Raw genomic sequence first — 13,629 nt, 5'->3', positions numbered from 1 at the left:
GAGGCAGGAGGATGGACAATTCAACGTCATTCTGGGCTAACTAGTGAGTCTGAGGTCAGACTAAGTTACACAGTGAAACCCTGTCTCAAACAAAACCCCCAAACAAACAAAAAAGCAAAGCAACACTAAACAAAACCAAAATAGCAAAAACAAAACAAAATAAAAATGTCCCCACAGCCGTGTTTCTCAAAGTATGGTTATCCTAGCCTAAGCCAAACTCCCTGGTGGAATGTATATTCCTGGGCCAGGATTTCACCACCAGACCAACCAGGAGCTTGGGAGTCTGCGTACTGAATCCTTGGCTCCCTGCACTCCGGAGCTATTCAGATGTAGCATTAGTGGGAGCAACTGAGAGAAACTATCACCTATGAAATGGAAACCCGGAGGGAACACAAAATTTTAATAAATGCAATTTGTAAAAAGGCAGTGTTGAGTGGCACAGTTACTTATTAAAGGATCCTATCACCTAACTCCGAACCCTTCTAATAGACTATTTTTGGAAAGCCTGGAGGATGAATCTACAGTCTCCAGGTAGTACCGACCCCTCTACTCAGCTCCCCAGAGCCTCCACCACTCTGCAAGTTCAAGTTCTTCCCGGGACACCACCTCCACCTGTGGGATGCTTCTGGGAGCACCTGCCTCTTACCTTCTCAAGCAGTAAACAAATGCTACTTGCAGGTGTTCACGGATGGCCACCAGACACTTGATTTAGCAGCCAGATCAGAGAGTTTTAAGGTCCCCCGTTCCGTGTCTTCTTATACCCCAAACCCAGCAGCAATAAGAGCTCTAAAGAAAGGCATATTCACAGGGCTCTGCACCCCCTCTCCCCCCCCACACCCAGATCTATATATAACACCTCTGAAGTTGTCAGCCTAACAAGCCACTTTCTGGCAGACCCGTTGCCATGACAATGACTGCTAATGAGCCCAGTGCTGTGATTGGCACCACTTGAAGTCTCCTCCACAAAGGCCTTGCCAGCACATTCTTCCTTCCCCAACCACGTAGCCAGCTGGACACCCAGAAGTAGCCAGGACATGATCGGGAGTGCCTGGGAGGATCTGGGCCCTAGGAATTAGTTTATTACCAACACATCCTGAGTTAACCCTAGACTTAATGCCAGGAGTGGCCTTTACTGTCATTTCTGCACTATGTAGGGGTCATGGGGGCAAGGGAACACCAGGAAGACCAAGTCCCAGCTAGGCCTGGTATGATAGTCACACCTGGATATAATTCCAGCATCTTGGAGACTGAGGTAGGACAACTGTCATGAGTTCAAGACCAGCCTGGGCTACACAGTAAGACCCTGCCTCAAACAAACAAAAATAGACCAAACTGAGCTAGTCTTTCCCCTGGACACCTGTTCATGGTAGGCGGACTCCTACACAGAGCTGGCTAACCATGGTGGCCCTGCCCCCCATAATGATGTCACCAGCTTCATGTCTGTCTACGAGAATGCTGGGCACCTTTTCTTTGTCTCACTGGCGAAAGTACTATTCTTTCTATGGCAGGCCTATCTAGTCAGTGATTGCAACTCACAGGAGATGGCTAGACAGGAACTAGAAGACCCCTGATAATGGCACGGTGCATTCTGGGGAGTGTGGTTTTCACAAGCAGTTTCAGAGGCACTGACTGGACTCTGGTGGTATCTTCATGTTTTTCTGAAGACCAGAGGCAGGGGCCAATAGCCCCATATCAACAGAGAAACAGCTTTAAGTAAGATTCAGGAAGCCTGTGACACATTCCTCTTGTTCATAGTTGAGTCTATGTACCATCCCCCAAACACTGAATGAGTGGCTGAATGCATGATTGGGTGAATGAATGAAAGCTGGGAGCCACAGTAAGAATTAGGCTTCAAACATATTTGAGGAAACTATTTCACCAAGTTGATAGAGAACACAGTGTATGTTCTCTACAATGTGTGCAGTGTCCCTGTGGCCACACCCCAGGTCTCCATGTCTCTGATAGAATGGCTGTGATCAAGGAGTAGAGAGTGGGGAGGGGAGAAGGCAAGGCAGGTCACTGCTTTACCTGCAGGAAGCAGATGGAGGAACAGCACTGAGAGGCCTTAAGACAAGTGCAAACATCTAATCCTGATCTCGTATGGTGTTCAGGGACACACTGCAGGAAACTCTCTAGCATCCTCAATGGAGTACTTCGTACTTGGTATGCAGAAAAGATCAAAAGGAGAGAATAAGGGGATGAAAAATAAAGTTGTGGATGAAAAAATATAAATGATAGGGAAATTTGGATGGTTGTAACAGAAGGGAAACACACATTGGTTGCAATAAAATACAGAATTAGTGTTTCCAAAAACAGTGAATTAGTTATGTACAAAACAGAGTGAAGAACTTTTTTCCCCAGAATGCAAAGAGTATAGGGAAAAGTTGGGGGAGGGTGCAGGGGGTAGAAGGCCAGAAGATAGAGCAGCAAGCAAAGAGGTGTGTCCTGAGTGTTCCTAAGGTGGGGGGGGGGCAGGACAAAACGCTAACTGAAAGGGACCATAAGCAAAGGTTGACAGAGAAAAACTTTCTCAATCTGTGCATCACAGTACAATGCAGCAGGCTCTAGCCTGTCCAAGACAAAACAGCTTTTGAAAGACCAATGAAGGGCTGTGGTGTGGCTCAGTGATAGAACATTGAACTATAATTAGCAACTTAACCTAAGTTACTCCATCTTGCTCAGAATAGCTATTCTAACAGTAACCTCTTTTCACTTATGGGAAATATTTAATAAGAGACAATAGCCTTGAGTTCTAAGAAATAGCTCAATCACAAACCAGTGGAACGTGCTAATCTCAGACATTCTACATCTGGCTAACTGCTTGTTTTTGCTTCTGTAACTCGCTTGCTATTTTAGGTCACCTTGACATACAGTATAAGACCACCCTGTTACTGTATGACCACCCAGTAACTGCTGATTTCAGCTTTCTTACTATACTTGTTATGTCTAGGAAGTTGACTAATTTTAAAATTACAAAGTTGATTACCAAGTTATATGACTGTATCACTTGTCTGTATAATGATTGGTTGTTGAGTAATAGATTCAAAGTTCTGCTATGTTGTACAAACCTGATTGGTTCACAGGTGTCCTATTTGAATAATATTTCTGTAATCCTATAAAAATTCTGACCCAACAATCATCAGGGCTGCTTCTACTCCCAAGATAGACAGCCCGGCCGGTGGAAAAATAAAATTTACCTTGCTACTTTTCTTAAAGTGGTGCTGGTGATATATATATATTTTTTTTTGTAAACTCTGACCTAAAACAAACATTTGCCTCGCACTCTCGAGGCCCTGGGTCCCATCCCCAGTACAATAATAAAACCGCATGAAAACAGGTGTTAAAAATATAGTCACACATCAAAGGTAAGGATAAATTCCTAGAACTTCTTAAGTAAGAAAATGTGAGCTAAATAAATAAAATACAAATGAGCCAGAAGGATGGCTCAGCATGTAAAGGTGCTTGCTGCCAAACCTGACAACCTGAGTTCAATCCCAGGGACCCACATGGTAGAAGGTGAGAAGAGACTCCCATAATAAGTTGTCCCCTGACCTCCACATATGTACCACATAACATGTATATTCTTCACACACACACATACACACACACACACACACAAATAAGTTGTGGTTTTTTTAGGTATTAAAATAATAGAAATACAGTTTGTCTCAGACTTCTCTGTAATCACATCTCAAAACACCTCCAGAGCCAGGCATGGTGGTGCAGAACTATAATCCCAGCACTCAGGCTGAGGCAGGAGGGCTGCAAACTCAAATCTCGCTTCAGCCACAGAGCCAGATCCTGTCTTAAACAACAAAACAGCAACTACTAAATAAAACCAGAACGGATTTTAGCTGGGCGTGATGGCACAAACCTGTTATCCCAGCACTCTGGGAGGTGAATGCAGGAGGATGCTGAGTTCTATGGGACTACATAGTGGGAACTCTTTTTCAAAAGAAAAAAGGAAAAAAAAAAAAAAAAACAACCCAGCCCTCTAGCATATTATGGGATAGATCTTTACATATAGCCAAGCTTTATTTCTTTAGGAAAAGTGACAGAAACATATTCTTCAACAGATAAGGACTTAGAAAACAACCATTCCTGTGTCCTCCTTGGCAAAGAGGCAAAATCCTCAGAGCCTGCTCTGATGATTTTATGCAAATATCACAAATATGCAAATATTTAATCACTTAAATGCAAATATCCCCTAAGACTCTTCCAAACCCCATCTGCTCCAATGTCTTCTGGCTTCAATTCACTATTGCATAGATGAATGGGGTCATAATAGATGAGCTAGCAATATTCTACATCTCACCAGTTTGAACCCAACCAGCTCCTGTCAGGCCCTTCTGCCCTGAAGCCCACCAGGATGATAGCTAAGATGGCCTGTGGTATCTTCCCCATCAGTTTGCCAACTCCACTATCCTCTTGCTCACTGCTCAGTCACTTTCTTCCACAAGCCAACTCATCACTGTCCTCTGTCCATCAGCATCAGGATGAAGCCCCATACTTGGCTGTCACTGGTGTACATCATAAGAGGTAGACATTAGGGCCACAAACCTGCCACCTAAGGGCCTGGAGGCTGCAACACTGGACATACATAGAATACTCATCTCTACTTCCTTACTCTATAAAGGAATGAAGTGATCTAGTTAACCAGGAATTCTGATAAATAAAATTACAATGGAGTCCATACAGTAGGGAGGCAGGAAGTTAGAAAATACAGGGTTTCCAGAGGGAAAAAGATTGAAGAAAAGGTTTGCAAATGATCCCACAAACTGCCAGGATGAGTTGGATGGTTCATCCTGGGTCAGAAGCCAGTTCATAGCCTTTGAGGGTCTAGAGGTCAAGACATGGGGGAGGAGGGAAACACCATGTGTGTGGCCTTGGACACATTCCTTTAAGCATGAGCCCCGGAGGAAGAGATCTTTATGGCCATTGCACCTGCAGATGTATGATGGAAAAGCTGATTAATATGGGTGCTAAGTCAATTAATAGGCAATGTAAAAAGAACTGAAAACCCAGAATGGCAGCATACTCCCATTGTCTGAGATGGCTAGCCCTTTTTGCTAGTGGCATCTGCCCAGTGATACCATCTAAGATAATAGAGATCTGGAAGATGTTCTCTCTTCTGCCTCTTTTGGAAGATCTCAGCAATGACCAAGCAGTACCATTGTGCCACTGAATACGAATTGCTTCTCCCTCTTACAGAGGTTTGGAGCAGATACCTGAAGGCCATAGGACCTGATGGAAGGGGTGTCCAACAGGTATTCCTGAAAATGGAGGGCTTCCGCTAGATAGAGCTATTCCCTATTTTGAAGCCTTAACTGGGGACCCCGGTGGGGTCTGCTTTGTCCTACTGCTAATGTCTGTGTGATCTTGATGCTTCAAAACAAAATGGGCAAGGCAGTCTGATCCAGGCAGCCTCTTCCAGGGTCTGCATTTCAGACTAGGAAGCCTTTGTGAGTTTGATGATCTTGATGCTTCAAAACAAAATGGGCAAGGCAGTCTGATCCAGGCAGCCTCTTCCAGGGTCTGCATTTCAGACTAGGAAGCCTTTGTGAGTTTACCTGTATGAGGTAACAAAATATCTAGTGTGTGGTATTTAATGAGGAAAAGACGTTTATTCAGCCTAGTGTTGGAGGTCAGAGGGTAGAACCACTGGCATCACAACATGGTAAAGAAACAGAAAGGAAACTGCGGCATGCAGAAGGAACCAGGCATGTGGAGCAGCTTAGCTCTATAGCAATCCTCTTTGGTGAGAACTACCTCGCTAGCTTGGTGAGGCCTGCATTAATCCCTTTCAGCGACCAGGTCCCCAGGCCTGACTATCTTCCATGAGCTCTTACCTCTTAAAGGTTCCTCCCTTCAACATATCCTGACATACTATCACATGAACCTTTGAGGGACACATTCAAACCACATCTAAACAACTTCTCTCCCCATTCTCCTAGCCAGTGAAGAAGGTGGGTTCATTCCCTTCTATCCCCTCCCTAGTAACATCAAAACAGAGTGGGCCATTCCCATTGTCCACCTGTAATGTCAGATGATCAAAGTATTATCAGAAAGTACATACTGCATTCCCAAATGTGTGTGCTTCCTAGTCGCATTTCTGGACTTGGTTTCCTTGTGAGTAAAATGAGGGGATTGCAGCCCTTAAGACAGTCTAGGACCCAGAAGAAATCTCATAATAGTACCTAAAGGTCTCTACCAGGAACTTTTCAAGGTATTTAAATGATCAGCTCAGTGACAAAAGCAGCAACCACACAAACAAAACAGGCAGCAGAGACCTCCTGGCCATGAACGAAAGTGTTCATAAAACACTGTCACTATTATAACTGTTGCAAGCTTCCTCCAGATTCTTTTGATCTCTAAAGAGGAAATGGTTTCAGAGCTTTTCATATCTACATCTGACATCCATCCACTTCCTCAGCCAAATATGAATTGGTGGAAGAAAATTCTATCTGAGGGCTGAGAATGTGAGTCAGTGGTATACACTTATCTAGCACATGCAAGGTCTGGGTTCAATTCCTTACACAGCCAAAGGCAAATGAACAAAAAATAAAACAGCATCTGAGATATCAGTGAAATAAAGTGATGTCACAAATCCTAGATGAGATACATGGACCAAGAATTCGCAGACCGAGTTACTAGGCATACAAGACTGCATCCCCTACCCTAGGTCTGAGACTGATTGCTTGGGGGTTCTCTTCCCCTCTGCTACTGTTATGGCCAATTACTCGAGAAGTGTCCCATTTTGTTAAAAGAAAGGGCTGGGCTTGAGTTTAGCAGTTCTTCTGTTCCTACAGGTCAATGACTTGAAATGCATCCTTGATTTTCTGTTAGCTTTAATCTATAATGATATAAATTACCCTTCCCTAAAAGATACTTTGAAGCATGCTGGGAAGAGTATTTACCTACAGTCTACAACACCCTCCCTAGGGGGTCCCTGGTGGGGAAAATCTATGTGATTCCTAGTCAAATTTCTCTTTGTGGAGGTGATAACCTGGGACAAAACAGTTTTGCCAATACTTGGTGCTGAGGGAGGGGCAGACAGACAGCTAGACAGATACTATGTAATACCTTCCCAGCACCCCCCCTGGCCTATTATTAAACTTACAAAACTCCCAAATGCTCTTTGCTGTTGATTCTGGTATTTTTTCAAGTTGTTATGCCTTACAAGAAAATCCTATAGCCAAATTAACCAAGCAGTCTCTTCCATTCAAAATGGATTTAAGAAGGTCAAAAGTATATGCAAAAGCTAAAAAGTTGATTTCAAACTTGAAAATAAAGGAGTTCCAGTGCCTGGGGAGGGTATGGAAAAGGGAGGGGTGGAGAGCCTTGTGAAAGAACTCAGGTGCAGTTGGATAGGAGGAATGACTTCTAGCAGACTAGAGCACAGCAGAAAATCTAAGGTTGACAGTGATTAATTGAAAATTTCAAATCAATGGACAGAGAGGACTTTGAATGCTGCCAATATAAATGATATTCAGTTGAGCTGATGGATATGCCAATTACTCTGATCTGATCATTAACACTGCACCCCATAAATAGGTACAATCATGTATCAATTAAAGATATATTAGATAAGCCAAGCATAGTAGAAGCAGAAGCAGGCAGATCTCTGTGAGTTCAAGGCCAGCCTGGTCTACATAGCAAGTTCCAGGACAGCTGGGGCTACAGGGAGACCCTGTCTCAAAAAGACAAAAAACAAAACAAAACAAAACAAAAGCAGCAACAACAACAACAAAAAACAAATAAGGGCCAGGCTAGGGAGATGGCTCAGCACGTAAGGGTATCTGCTGCTAATCCTCACAACCTGAGTTTAATCCCTGGGAACCTGAGTTGTAGAGGGACAGAACTGACTCCCCAAAATTATTTTCTGACCTCCACATGTGACACGGCATGCGCGCATGCATGCATGCACACACGCACACGTGCATATAAAATAAAATATAATGAAAATTTTAATGTATTAAACAGGGGGTTGGAGAGATGGCCCAGTGGTTTAGAGCACATACTGTACTAGCAGAAGACCCAAATTGATTCTTAGCACCCATATCAGGCAGTTCACAACCAACCACCTGTAATTTCAGTTCCAGGTCATCAGATGCCTCTGGTCTCCTTGGGCACTGCACTCACATACACATAACCACACACAAACAGACATACACACTGGCATAATTAAAAATTATTATTTAATAATTATTAAACAATAATAAACCAAAATAGAATTTGTTGACAAGTAAGAAAGACAGTTGAAGGCTGTTAGCTCCATTGGGCACAGGCTCGGCCTCACAGGCAAAGCAGATGTTCATAAGAGAGGAACTTCAAGGGCAAGGGACTGAGATGTTCCCTGAGGATGCTCTGGGGGCAAAAGCAGGATTCCTCAGGGAGTTGGTGCCATTTCAACAACAGGCAAACTGTGCCTCATTAGGGGATAATGGTGGGTGCCTATGCCTGCCAGCTGTGGCTGTCACCCAGCTGGCCTGACTTTGTGGTCACTCCTTGTGGGCTGCAGCAGCCCACAGGCACCAAAAGAAAACGGAAGAAGCAAGTCTCACCATAGAGACGCGTTCTAGTTACTCTGCAATGCCAACTGCCTGTGCTCCCAGTAGTACTGATCAAATACTTCTGACTCTCCAAATTGGTTCTGAACCTCGAGCCTGCAGGGAAATGAAGGCTGACGGAGGCGGTGGCAGTTTCCAGAGTCAGCGAGGATTTGATCCTACCAACCTCACCAGGCTGCTAGGGATGTTCCTCAACTAGGCAGGTGGTAACTGCCAGGACCTTACCGTTGGAGGTTGTGGACATACCATCAACACGGCAATGTGATAAAAGGCACACAGGATGTATGAGCTCCAGGGGCCACGCCTGAAGCTGCAGCAGTCTTGCTTTGAGATCTTAAGCAATCAGCTTCATCCTTACTGAGAGGCCCTGATTTCTTCATCTTTTAAATGTGGAAGTCAGACCAGATGGTCTGCAAGGGCTTATTTTGGATATATATCATCTAATACTCAATGATTCTAAATGTTAATATATCTGTTTTAAGGATGTGCCATTTTTTTGTAGAAAAAAAAAGTCACATTTAAGTGTAGACATTTGATTCAGACAAGGACCTTTCTTGAAATGCTGCCCATACCCAACCACCTGGAATGGCACCCCATCACCACAGCGAGTTCTGTCCTGAGGGGCCTGTGTCTACCGCTTCTATGAAAGCCACACTCAAAGGTCCAGCTCTGTTTGCCCTGCAACTGGCTTTCTCTCCCAATGTCTTGGCCTTTTGTCTTTGTGCCCATCAATGTGACACCAAGACGTCAAAGTTTACCTGCAGACACCCCAAAAAGATTCCCATAGAAATGTCCTAATTCATCCCTCATATTAACCTCCCAGACACACAGACTGTTTCAGCTTGGGTACATTCCACCAATGGCTCCTGCACTCCACACACCCCACATTGCCATGAACTTGCCTTGGGGTCTTCCCACCTCTTGGTGTACCCATTGATGTTCATCTTCGGTGCTAATTCCTTCTTCCCAAAAGCCCCTGGCCCAACCCCCTCAGGCCTCAGCCAGACCTGGCAGCATTCCTCTAGCATCCTGCAAGTCCTGGGAAGCCCTCACTTGGGCAGAACATGATGATCTGATTTATATTCCTTCCAGTGGTAATTCTTCAAGGGTGCCTTCTGTACCAGCAGCTCAGGCGTCCTCTGGGAGGTGGGTAGAGATACAGAGTCCCAGTCCTGCCCTAGAACCAGATCTGCCATCAAAGGCTCCTGTGCAATTCAGATACATGTTGATCACTGAGAAGTCTTGTTATCCTAGTAGTCCCAGTACGAGGATGCTCCCAGATAGCAATCCCTGTGTCCCTCTCCTGGTGTTGGTCCAGGCATCTCGGAAGGCACACCAAAATCAGGGGTGCTCACTGGTCCAGTGAGGTGGAGGAAAATTCCAGGTAGTGGCCGAATAGAATTGCTATATGTACTGGACCTCCCAGCTGCACAGAGCCTCAGTATTGTAGCCATAGAAAGTATAAGCTGGTGAGAGGGTCCTCTTTCTAAAGAAAAGTGACCTCCAGCTTCTGTGCTTAGAGGTCATCATCTGAAGACTTTCCATCCCTACCTCTCAAAGTCTCAGAAGAGTTCCAATTGTAGCAACTGCTACCACCAGATTGGAAGGGAGCCTTGGCTAACTTGAGTGCATTACTGGATACTTAGCTAACTGTCTGGAAAGCTAAGGCCCCCAAAATCACCATTTGTCTTTCTGTAATGCAGCACTTTACAGTACCCCCTGCCCAGATCCTGTACCTTAGGGTTTCCCCAGTAGATCTGGAGTATAGGAGACATGCCAGGTGAGCAGGCAGAAGCTGTGCTTTATATCTGGAAAAAGTTACAGGAGAAGCACTCTAAAGAGAAAAAAATCTACATCAGCTTTCTTCTCCATCACAACTCACTACCCTGGGTGAGTCTTTCCTCCCCCCTCAAACACTCCTCCTTCCTACCCAATCACTCACAGGTGGTCCATGTCTCTTCTCTCTGCTCATGCCTTGGGCACACGAAAGATGCCTTCAGACACAGGAGCACAGACTTTCAGAGCTCAGCAGCTAGAACCGAAGTCCCACAGGGTTTTCAGAGCATTCTCTTTACACTGCTGAAGGCATTTTAGGGGCACCGGGACAGACAGCGCACCAAGCGTCCTTCTGCAGGCAAGTGGAATGGTTCTTACCATGGGCGGGCAAGGGTCCTTGAGGGTCTCTGGAGGAGAGTCTGGGGCTTGTCTGAAGTCTCAGGCTCAGGGCTGTGCTTCTGGCAGCTCCCTCTGCATTACACCCTCTGCAGAAAGGGAGGCTGAGACAAGCAGCTGCCCCAGGGCCAGAGCTCTGGGCACCCTGGGGGATGTTCCTGTGGCTTTTCTCATCACTGTTCTTTCACAAAGAACCCACTACATTGCACAGTTCCTTCCAAATCTGCTCCAGAGCCTGTTGGGAAATCAACAACTCACTCTGGCCTTTCCAGATGCAAAGTTTCTAGAGGACTTCATTTTTTTTTCCACTCTCTCTTTTTTCCTTGTTCTCAGCTAAAAAAAGTTGGCAGAGGTCACACGATACAATGGCCAAGCCTGTGTCACTAACCAGATGCCTCCCACCCCCACGCCTGTGGACAAGGGCACCTTTGTCCACTGCATTTTAGGCAGGACTCCCTGGGCCTGCCCTAAGCCCTGCTGGGAGAAGTTTCCATCAACTTCTTCCCAAATCTAAGTCACGGCTCTGGCCCCAGCCCCCGGCTCCAGCTGTGTGAACCCAAGGCTTGATAAAAGCCAGTATGAAAAGAACAGAAAATGTTCTCCAAAGGACCATTGTGTAAAGCAGTCTCTGCCCTTGGCCTTTAGCCTCACTACCAACAAATGGCTGGCCCAAGAGCAATACTACATGAGTTTAGGTAGGGCCCTGGATACTTGGTGAACCTAACATTCCATTTGGAAGCCCTCTGGAGGCTGGGGGAGAGGGCTCACAGGGTAAAGCACTTGTCATGTAAGTCTGAAAATCTGGGTTTGAACGCCCAGAATTCACATAAAGCCAGAGACAGTAAAGCATGCCTGTAATCCCAGAGCTTCTAGGCAAGATAGAAGCCAGACACAGGAGAATCCCTGGCAGCTCCTGGGCCAGCTAGCCCGATGCATGCAGTGGCAAGCAAGAGACCCTATCTCAAACAAAGTAGAAGGTGAGGTGAGGTTTTCTCTGATCTCTACAAGCGCACCATGGCACATGCATGCCTGTACACACTCACACACACACACACACACACACACACACACACACACCACACTCACACAGACAAAAGGGAGGGAGGGAGGGAGAGAGAGGGAGAGGGAGAGAGAGAGAGAGAGAGAGAGAGAGAGAGAGAGAGAGATCCTTCTGGAGTAGCTGAAGATTTAGCACTTAAAGCTCCATATATTTCTGTGTTTACTGTTATATGTAAACTCTGGGATATTGGCAGCTGATTTTCTTTTTTCTGTACTAGGGATAGAACCTAGGGCTTTCATTATGCTAGATGAGTGATCTACCATGAAGCTGCATCCCCCAGCCCAAGGCCTAGTTCTTTATATAGAAATAAATATGGTTTACCAAAAGATTGAGATCCCAAGGTCTCCATGGTTTCCTATAAAATAGCACTTTTCAAGCATAAAGACAATTGTTGCTTATGAAGGGGGTTTGAGAGCAGCTGGTCAGAAGCTAAGAAACCAGCCTATCTATCACCCAGTGAGGGAGCCCAGCCAGGGCCTTACTGCTGCCCTCCCGCCACTCACTGGCTGAGATCTCTGGCAAAGCCTCTCGACTTCCATTTGTTTCTGACGTAAAATGGACACACTTAAACATCTTTCTAAAAGATTCTGAGGATCAAAGGGGGCAATCCACATAAGCATTCAGCATAGTGAAGATGATGCATTTGCTCAGGAAGAGCTCCTGTTTCACTGTTACTATCACCAGTGACTGAAAGGGTGGGAGAGATGCATATGCCCTGGGCCCAGGAAAAAGTCTAGACTGAACAATGAAAAGCAAACAAACCAAGTTCAAAAGTGAGGGCAGGTCATTATTCCAAAGATGTAAAAATGGCCTATTAGAAGACAAGAAGATGCTTAATATCATTAATTATTAGAGACTTGTAAATCAAAACCTCAATGACGTATTACCTCACATCCCTTGGGATCAGTTACTATTACACACACACACACACACACACACACACACACACACACACGTTTGGGAGGATGTAGAAAAATCTAAACTCTTGTGCATTTCTGATAGGAATATAAAACAGTGGCATTCTTATAGAAAACAGTATGGCCAGTTCCTCAGAGAAATAAATAGAATCATCATATGGCCGAATAAGTGTACTTCTGGATATACATTTCAAACAATGGAAAGCAGGGTCTTTTCTAATATTTTATTTATTATTTTTATGTGTATGAGTGTTTTGCCTGCATGTATCTAATTGCACCCATATCATGCAATGCCCATGGAGGTCAGAAGAGGGCATTGAATCCCCTGGAACTAGAATTATAGACAGTTGTTAGCTGTCATGTGGGTGCTGGGAACCAAACCCAGGTCTTCTGCAAGAGCAGCCAGTGCTCTTAACTGCTGAGCTATCTCTCCCGCTCCAGAAAGCAGGGTCTTAAAGAGATATTTATGCATGCTTGTTCATGATAGAAACAGTCCAAGTGTTGAAGAAACAGATAAACAAAAAGTTGTATAAGGGCTGGAGAAATGGCTTAGTGGGAAAGTACATGCTATTGCAAGCATAAAGACCTTAGTTTGGATCCCTAGAACTCACATTAAAAAACAAAACAAAACAAAAAAACAAAAAATGGGCATGGTCACATTCTCGACCCCCCTACTACTGGGGGTCGAGAGGGGCAGGGAGGAGATAGGCAGATCCCTAACACTTGCTGGCCAGTCACCCTAGCCAATTGGTGAGTGCCGGGTTCAGTAAGTGATCCTGTCTCAAAAAAAAGGCGAAGAAAGATTAAAGAAGACACTCAATGTCAGCCTCTGGCATCCACATGCCCACACACATATGCATATGTACCAGCACACAGACACAGACACAGACACACACAGACATACACAGAC

General features: G+C 45.1%; 1 protein-coding gene across 8 annotated transcripts in view; it reads right to left on the bottom strand.

The window, feature by feature from the left end:
• Gas7 (growth arrest specific 7) overlaps nucleotides 1-13,629 on the bottom strand; it is a 264,772-nt gene that overhangs the window by 94,880 nt on the left and 156,263 nt on the right. For 2 of the 8 annotated variants that reach the window (XM_008855728.1, XM_008855729.1), the window contains exon 1: nucleotides 647-776. The exons of the other annotated variants lie outside the window; for them this stretch is intronic. The gene's annotated coding sequence lies outside the window, so the exon portion shown is untranslated. Of the gene's footprint in view, nucleotides 1-646; nucleotides 777-13,629 lie in introns of those variants that run through there. 8 annotated transcript variants of the gene reach the window in all.

Source organism: Nannospalax galili, unplaced genomic scaffold, assembly GCF_000622305.1.
Source record: "Nannospalax galili isolate Female #2095 unplaced genomic scaffold, S.galili_v1.0 scaffold146, whole genome shotgun sequence".
In the NCBI taxonomy this organism is placed as follows: Eukaryota; Metazoa; Chordata; class Mammalia; order Rodentia; family Spalacidae; genus Nannospalax; species Nannospalax galili.
Note: the sequence above shows the minus strand (reverse complement) of the source record. Positions and strands in the feature narration are given on the sequence as shown.